Here is an 8,366-nt window from a genome sequence, read left to right on the forward strand (position 1 = left end):
ACTGCTGCAGTAACAGTTCATAGGAAAGGATCTGTATACTTTATGTCCAAGATACTCTTCGAGATTTCCTTCCTTGGGAAGAGCTAGGATTCCTCAGCGCCTATCAGCTGAGGTCTCTGAGCAGTCTCAGTTCAATACAGACTCACCAACGCTTGAGAAATAATCAGATGGCTTCTTACTGAAACCAATAAAAGGATGGTCTACACTCTTGCAGGACAGTTCTGATAGCGGAGACCATGAGAAGTCTTCCTATAGAGAATTTTAAAGATCAATTATTATAATGACTTGATTATAATGGCTTTCCATATTGATTGCAAGGTCAGAGGAAACCCTTACAAACAAGTTTTGGTAATCTGTACTGTGTAAGATTTCTGGGGTTTTCAGCTTGTTACCACCACTTAAAATAAGAAATAAGCAAAGGGGATTTATTTAGTTATTTATTTATGTTTTGGAGAGCAATTTTACCCTCATTCTCTGAACAATTACAGATGAATGAGTGGAGCAATACTTACAACTACAATACTTACAACTAATTGACTTTATATTTGGGTGAATACCTTCAATATATTGGCCCAAGAGGTAAATATCGACTTATGCTAAGAGTAGTCAATAGCATGGTTTTGCATGCTCAGTAACGCATTTCAAGTGGTAATAAGGGCTGCACAAATGCATGCATTCCTGTCATTGGCCCGCATTTGGCTGCTCAAAACTGACTGGAGTTCTTGCAAACCTTGATGCATTAACAGGGTAAGGGAATATGTTTTATCCTCCTTTTCCACTTTTTCAATTTCTGTTGAGTGGTTTTGCTTCCTGTTTCCTTATCCTTTCTTTGCACTTAAATCCTGGAAAAAAATAATACTTAATATTCTTTGGCTATATTTCAGAAGTCACATAGGAATTGGGGATTTTTATTCATATTTGCAAGTTGAATTCATATGTATAGATGTTTTCATCGCTAGACATGCAATATTCAAGACTATTGTTTTTAAAAGGAGACATCTTTTTTAAAACTCCATGAATAATTAGTTCTTGGACTGATACTTCATATATCTATCACATTTCATTGCCACATAACTTTTCACATCCTCGCAATAGAAAAGCCTTCATTACAGTAGCACTATTATACAGTGTTAGTGTTCCAAAAATGAAATACTAGAAAAAGCTGCATTCGCAGAGTGTGTCACAAAAATCTGTTAACACCCATGAAAATGAAGAAATTCAAAGTTAAGACCAAATACGGGGATTTCTGAAGTAAGCATAACTACAGGGAAACCACTGCATTGTTTTCATATTTCTAGCTGTTCCATTTCTTGCTTACAATGTACTCTTTCTAACCTTCGCTGTTCATCTGCGCCCACTCCCCTTTTTAGAAATAACAGCCTATCAAAAATAACTTCTGAAAACAAATTTCAGCTTTGATCAACTAATATTTGAGGTCAAATTTACATTTCCACTCTCTTCCTCCAAAGTTTTCCAATGGAAGCATTGGCAAAGTACTCCTTCGTAAGGCAGGCTGCTCTTTCCCTTGAGGATAGATGTGCAGGTGTGTAGTGTAAGCCTTTTAATCCAAAGCAGTTGAAAACAAAACATAAACAATGCAACAAAAATGACCAACCTACAAAGCACTGTAAGAGTTTTATTATAAAAATAACCTTAAAGTACAGTAAAAAGTATATTATGATTTTTTATTTCTGTTCACTAACTGGGCACTTCTGTAGGTGTGTATAACCCAGGTATTTCCATTTGAATTGTGGACCTGACCCTGATTCCATGCTGTACTTGAAGCTCCATTTGCAGTAGATGAGTATGAAACACAGCACACATAAAAACTTGAGTCCTTGGAAATTTGTGGCATTGAATAATAACTGTCAGAAACTTGTTCCACGACATTTGATATTTTATCTTCCATACCAGATTGCGTTCTTAATCATTGGTCAGTTAGCAGCTCAGCCTTTTATTTCACTAGAAATACTTGTTATTTTCTAAATGGTTGTACCAAATATGTACTTTACAAAAGTATTGCTATTAAAGAAATGTTGTCTGTCTATTAACCCAAATTTGTGACTTTCACTTTGAAAGAGAAGTGATGTGAATGAAAGGAAGCATTTTCTTATCATGACTGTCACTGTCATCCTCTTATGGTACCCTGGCCCTATGAACTTAAATCAGTGAGAAAACAAAACAATTGTCAGTAAAATCTAGCTTGTTCTTCTTTCTGACTTCAATTTTGCTTTATGTGTTGTGGATGTGCCAGCTAAATCATCTTGCATTTATTTAAATGTTTTATGGGCTTCTCAGTACTAAATAGTTTTTTTTCTTCTTCTTCTTCTTTTTTCTTTCTTTTTTTTTTTTTTTCTTTTAATACTAGGAGCTACAGGAAGAGTCACATCTCTAATGTTTGACCTCTGTTAGGTGCAATAATACATACCACAGACCCATAAAATGAGCTCATCAGAACTGTCTGCATGACTAAAATTCTCTCATTAGCTTGTACAAGGAAGGCTATTCCTTGTTCTTTGACTTTTTTAGCACTAATTTTCTGTTTGCCTGACTGTTTCTCAATGAATGAGGAGAGTTTGCTTTTGCAGTAATTTGAGCAAAGGAGAGACCTCCTGCTTCTGTGTTGATATAGTCTAATAATATAGATATCATCATGCAAAACTTACATTTACTTTTCATAACATCAAAAAGTAAATACATTTTAAGGGGCAGAAGAAAAATAAAGCCTTAGGCAGTGAGCAAAATAAACATCAGGTGAAAGACAAAAGCCTGGAAGAATTGATTATGCCACTTGGCTGCTCTCCTGAGGAAGATAAAAGAGGCCAGGACATGCTCTGCTACTCCCTGCATGTAGAAGTCAGGCTTGGAAACAATACTCTGACATCTCTGCCATGCAGATAACTCCAGCAAGCAAGTCTGCTGATTTAACTATTCACATTTTGTATTTTTGTGCCCATTGATTGACAGCTACAGAACACATTCTACCAGCCTGATCTTTGTGTACCGGCTTTAATGAAAAAAAAAAAAATAGGATAGGAAAGGGATGAAATTGAAAAGATGAAGTGATTAAATAAAAGATTAGGATTCCCGAAGACTGGGTATTCTGCCAAGATAATACAAGAAGAACTTGAGCCAAAGTATCTGGCCTTTGTGCACACAGCCAAGGACACCAAAGACTGCACAAAACTTCTGCTGTTCAAAGCCTGTTGGGAGATGTAGCTGTAGAAGAGTAGCACTCGATAGATCCTCAGCCTTTCAAAGACTGGGTCACAAACGTGGTCACAAACACCTCCAAGCCAACATATCAAAGGGTAGCACACTGCTAACATCCAGTTCCCATTAAATATAATGCCACTCAAAACTGACAGCATTTCTTGGTACTGTGCTGGATCAAAATGTGGGTACTGTTTTGCTGATAGCAAGATCTAAGTCATAGTCATTATCTGGGGAAGGAAGAGCCTGAACTCTAGGAGATACGAAGTCCGCCCTCCAACCTTCTCTCCAAATAAACCAATTAAAACAACTCAGCAATGAAACACCCAAAGTAATATGACCCAGGTTTTTATGTACATTTTTTTCTGGACAAAAGTTTCTGCTGTCATGTTTTGCTTTCCTTTGAGTGTGGGCAAGGAAGGAGCTGCTCTGCACCATGAGGTGCTGGTCCATTACAATGCCCATAGGAAAGACGCTCAGATTCTGTAAGTTGTCATATAAAATGCTGGTTATTGAAGCTAACACTGTAAGAAGAGAATAGCATGGCTAATCTTTATCCCTTTTGATGCTGAGAACCCTGAGTGATGTAGCATCATCCAATCAATGCACAACACACCAGGGAGAAGCTGTCCATAGAAGATGGTCATTCAGGCTCTTACAGGATCTTTGTATGGGAAAAAGAAAAGAGGAAAAAATATATATAAAAAAGCCAACAACTCCATCATTTCTACCGTCAAACAGAAAGAATATTCACAGGAGAAAGTCTTGCTGCAGTTATAGGTAAAGGCAAGGCCATGCATGTGGCGTAAGCAACTGTGCCAAGTGGAAGCTGCCTGCAGGTTCCTTGGTCACAAGGGGCTGGCTGTGTTTATCCTGTGACCAAGGGATTTATGGAAAATAACACATCTTGACTGCCACACTGGATAGGTAGCACACAGTGGAGCACAGCACAGGCCTGCACCCACTGAGATTAACTCTTACATGGATCACTGACTCCTAGGTCTCCTGGTCAGGATCACTGCAGGAGCTGTTTTGTTTTGTTTTGTTTTGAACCTGAACTATGACACTTTTATAGTTCTAAAAGTTACAATTACTGAGCTGAACATGAAACAGCAAGTTGCACTGAGCAACAAGAATTCGGAAATGCTGTTTATTCTGAAGAAACAAAACGATAGAGAAATTAAGGATAAGAAACCTGCTCAAAAGTGTGTCACTGTAGCTTCTCCCTGACTTCTCTGCAAGCTGGGCTGTCCAAATCAACGTAAGGATCTGCATATGAAGAATCTGGCTGTGACAGCTAAAATATTCAAAGCCAATAAAAAAATCCAAGAGTTTGGAGATAAAGCTCATTGACCTTGATATTTTGTGTTCTCAGGGTATAATGATCTGCCTGTTGTTCTCAGGCTAACCTTTCTCTTTTCCACATATATGAGATACAACTGTTGAGGCTTCCTACAGGTGACAGCATCATCCTTTGGAGGCACTGAAAGGCAGGTCTGTGGTGCACCCTTTACAGTGAACATTCTGCCAATGTCCTGTGGCAGCAATGCTCCCTATGACTGCTGTCAGCATGGTCTTCTGTACCCCAGCTGGTCTCTCCAGCTTCTCCTGACTGGAGCAGTAGTCTGTGCACTGTTCACTTTTATAAGGAAACCTCAGATAGTTCTCATGGGGTGATTAAGCTGTTCCACAGTCCTCCAGTTCTCTACTCTGCCACCTGTGAAGAGGAAAGGATCACTATCATATATTTCAAATATTTCATGTCACTAGTTTTCTTAAGAAAAGGAGGGATGTTACAATTCTGCCATTCTCTCTACACTTGAGAGGTACAGCCTCCTTCTGCAAAAATTGTGTTACATCTGCAAGATATTCAAGCATACACAGAAAATCATAAATGTGCCCAAACTCCATTTCCTACATTCGAAATGGAGCTTCAATTATATTAAGGTAAATCCAGTGCTCTAAAGAGAAACAGAAAAACTGATAAAATGGAAGTTATCTTCTGTGCTCAGGTAAGGAAATTATAAAATACAGTGAGTTCCAAACAAACTCATATGAGTTTGCAGTGAGGGGGGAGATCATATCAGCTAAGCTGCCAGTTAAAGATGTTAGTGAAAAGAAGATGAAAAGTATGAAATGGCCATTGTGTAGAATAATTACTGGGAGCCAAATGAAGGAAAAGATATGGGAAATGAAGAGGAGACTCAAAAAAAAAAAAAAAAGAAAAAAAAAAAAAAAAAAAAGGGAGAGAAAAAAAAAAAAAACTAAGATGGCTGCAAATATGGGGTTAGAAGAGGGAAGCGTATTAGCAATAAAAATAGCGTACTTAAATCCATAGGTAATTTTCAGAGTGAATTTGAATCTACAGTTCTGAACTTGACATAACATCAGCAGAAGTTGCCTTGAAGACACTTGGAATGTGAAAGCTGAAATCTGAATGTCATAAAAACCAGCATATTGCCTAACTATGGCCACGGGTACTGGAGCATACTCCTCTGCTTAAGGGATGTGGCACTGGTCTTTGATATGCATCCCTACTGGGCAGGACTTTCATGTTAATTTTTTTCTCCAAAGACTCATTCCGTGTTGGGAACATTTTAAAGATAAAGGAAGGTGATTGGTGACCTTGCATTGAATTTAATCTATTAGAGCAGAATTATTTTAGCTGGCATTCATCTTACTGAGAGAATTATTTCTTGGCACTCACTACTGTAGCAACTGAACACATAATGAACATTAATAGATTGTTTTCATCATCATAAGCCTTATGTGAGCTGAGTAAGAATTAGCCCCATTTTGCAGGTGGTGAACTAAGCCCAATCCTTCAACATGATGAACGTGTCCTACATAGTGTTGTATGCCCCCAACTCCCATTGGAATTGCAGAGTGGTGAATACCTCGGAGAAAGCTTCCAGACATCCGAGCATTTTCTTTAAGTGATTTGCTGAAAGTTCTACATGTGTGGCGTTCCTTATTCTCAATTACACTAAAACCATATTACATTAACTGGGCAGAAAGCCAGGGAACACAATCTGAACCCAACAATACTAACCCCAGTGCCTTAACCACAGGATCATTCTTTTCCCTTAAAATGGGCACCAAAAAATCCAGGGTTTTCAGCAAAAATGTATGATGGGCTAATGGAAGCAGTACATTCCCTTGCTGTAAATGAGAGTGTCAATGAGAGCAAATGGATGGAAGCAGGAAAATGTGTGTGTTGGGAGGGTGGAAGAAATAGCAGAAGGAGTGGCAAGACTGAGAGGATGTGGAGAAGGTCAGTAGCAGCAGAAAGTGATGAGAGAGAATATGCTTATTAGGGGGAGCACTGAAAGCAGGCTATTAAGGGAGGGGAACAAACACAGCAAATGGGAAAACGTGAATAAATGTATTGCACATATTTTGAATGAGCACATCTTCAGTACTTTGCATGTTATTTGTATCGAGGCACATGTAAATCTCAGGAAGAAGTTGTATGTACATTAGAACACCATAATATTTATGAATATGATGTGATTTCTACAAATGGTGGTTTATATGTTTATTGTTAATCGTCCTTTATTACTCATGTATTACCCTTGTCATGTTATAGCGTTTATAGAATCAAAATCATTACCTTTGAGATCATCTGTCCACCTACCATCAATATAACCCATTAAATCATTTCCCTACATACTATGCCTACCCTTTCTTTAAACACCCCTAGGGACGGTGACTCCACCACCTCCCTGGGAAACCTGTTCCAGTGCTTAATCACTCTTTCTGAGATGAAACATCTCCTAATTTCCATCTTGAACCTCCCCTGCCACAACTTGAGGCCATTCCTCTTGTCCTATTACTAGTTATCTGTGAGAAGAGGCTGACCCCCAGTTCCCCACACCTTCCTTTCAGGTAGTTGAGAGCAATGAGGTATCCCCTGGGCCTCCTCTTCTCCAGACTAAACAATCCCAGTTCCCTCAGCTGCTCCTCACAGGACTTGTGTTCCAGGCCCTTCACCAGCTTCGTAGCCCTTCTCTGAACACGCTCCAGGGCCTCAATGTCCTTCTGGATTTCACTCTGTTCACCACCACTCTTTTTGTCTGACCACCCAGCCAGTTTTTACCCTGTCCAAGCCATGGGCTACCGGCTTCTCCAGGAGAGCACTGTGGGAGACTGTGTCAAAGGCTTTGCTGAAATCTGGGTAGACTACGTCAACAGCCTTTACTTCATCCACCAGGCATGTTACCTGGTCATAGAAGGAGATGAGATTGGTCAGACAGGACTTGCCTTTCATGAACCCATGCTGACTGGGCCTGATTCCATGGCTCTCTTGCACATGCTGTGTGATTGCGTTCAAGACGACCTGTTCCATCACCTTTCCTGGCACCAAGGCCAGGCTGACAGGCCTGTAGTTCCCCAGGTCCTCCTTACAACCCTTCTTATAGATGGGCATCACATTAGCAACTCTCCAGTCATCTGGGACCTCCCTGGATGACCATGACTGCTGATAGATGATGGAAAGCAGCCCAGCAATCACATCTATCAGCTCCCTCAGGTGGATCCCATCGGGCCCCATGGACTTGTGACTGTCCAGGTGGAGCAGTAGGTCTCTGTTTCCACCTGAACTGGGGGTGGGTTCTCCTGCTCCCTGTGCCAGACATGAGGCTGAGTACCCTGAGGATAACTGGTCTCACTATTACCTCGATTAAGAAACTATTAAATGGTGATATATACTCCTTTATATTGATCCAGTACTACAGCAACCAAACAATTGTGCTTTGGAGTTTGTTTTTTGTTTTATTTTGTGTTATAATTCCTGCAATTTACCTGTGGATTTTCCAAAGTCCTACACAACAGTTTCTAGACAATTTTTTGAGAGAATACTTGTTAAAGAATTTGGCATTTTGTCCCCATGCGTATGTCCCCAAAATGAAAGGACATTAGACAGAAACTGTTCTTGCAGATTCGTGTTCTGCTACCTTCTCCCACCCTTTTGTTTCCCTCCACCTTTGCTGATGCTAAATTCTGCCCAACAAGCACACTACAAGTTGTCTAAGAGGGAACAAGTTCTCCTTCCTTTAACCAATGTATTCCACAGTATCACTTAGATATTCCTTTATATTAGATGCTGTTTCAGAGAATTCCTTCCAGCTGCCAGTTCCCATCAATGTTACATA

The 8,366-nt window shown here is 39.7% G+C and overlaps 1 long non-coding RNA gene across 1 annotated transcript; it reads left to right on the top strand.

Moving 5' to 3' along the window:
* Positions 1 to 239: 239 nt before the first annotated feature.
* LOC118166613 lies at positions 240 to 4,375 on the top strand. The gene is made up of 2 exons (XR_004750632.1): positions 240 to 318; positions 2,369 to 4,375. It is a non-coding gene; the product is annotated as an uncharacterized LOC118166613 (long non-coding RNA).
* Positions 4,376 to 8,366: the final 3,991 nt, after the last annotated feature.

Source organism: Oxyura jamaicensis, chromosome 4 (assembly GCF_011077185.1).
Source record: "Oxyura jamaicensis isolate SHBP4307 breed ruddy duck chromosome 4, BPBGC_Ojam_1.0, whole genome shotgun sequence".
In the NCBI taxonomy this organism is placed as follows: domain Eukaryota; kingdom Metazoa; phylum Chordata; class Aves; order Anseriformes; family Anatidae; genus Oxyura; species Oxyura jamaicensis.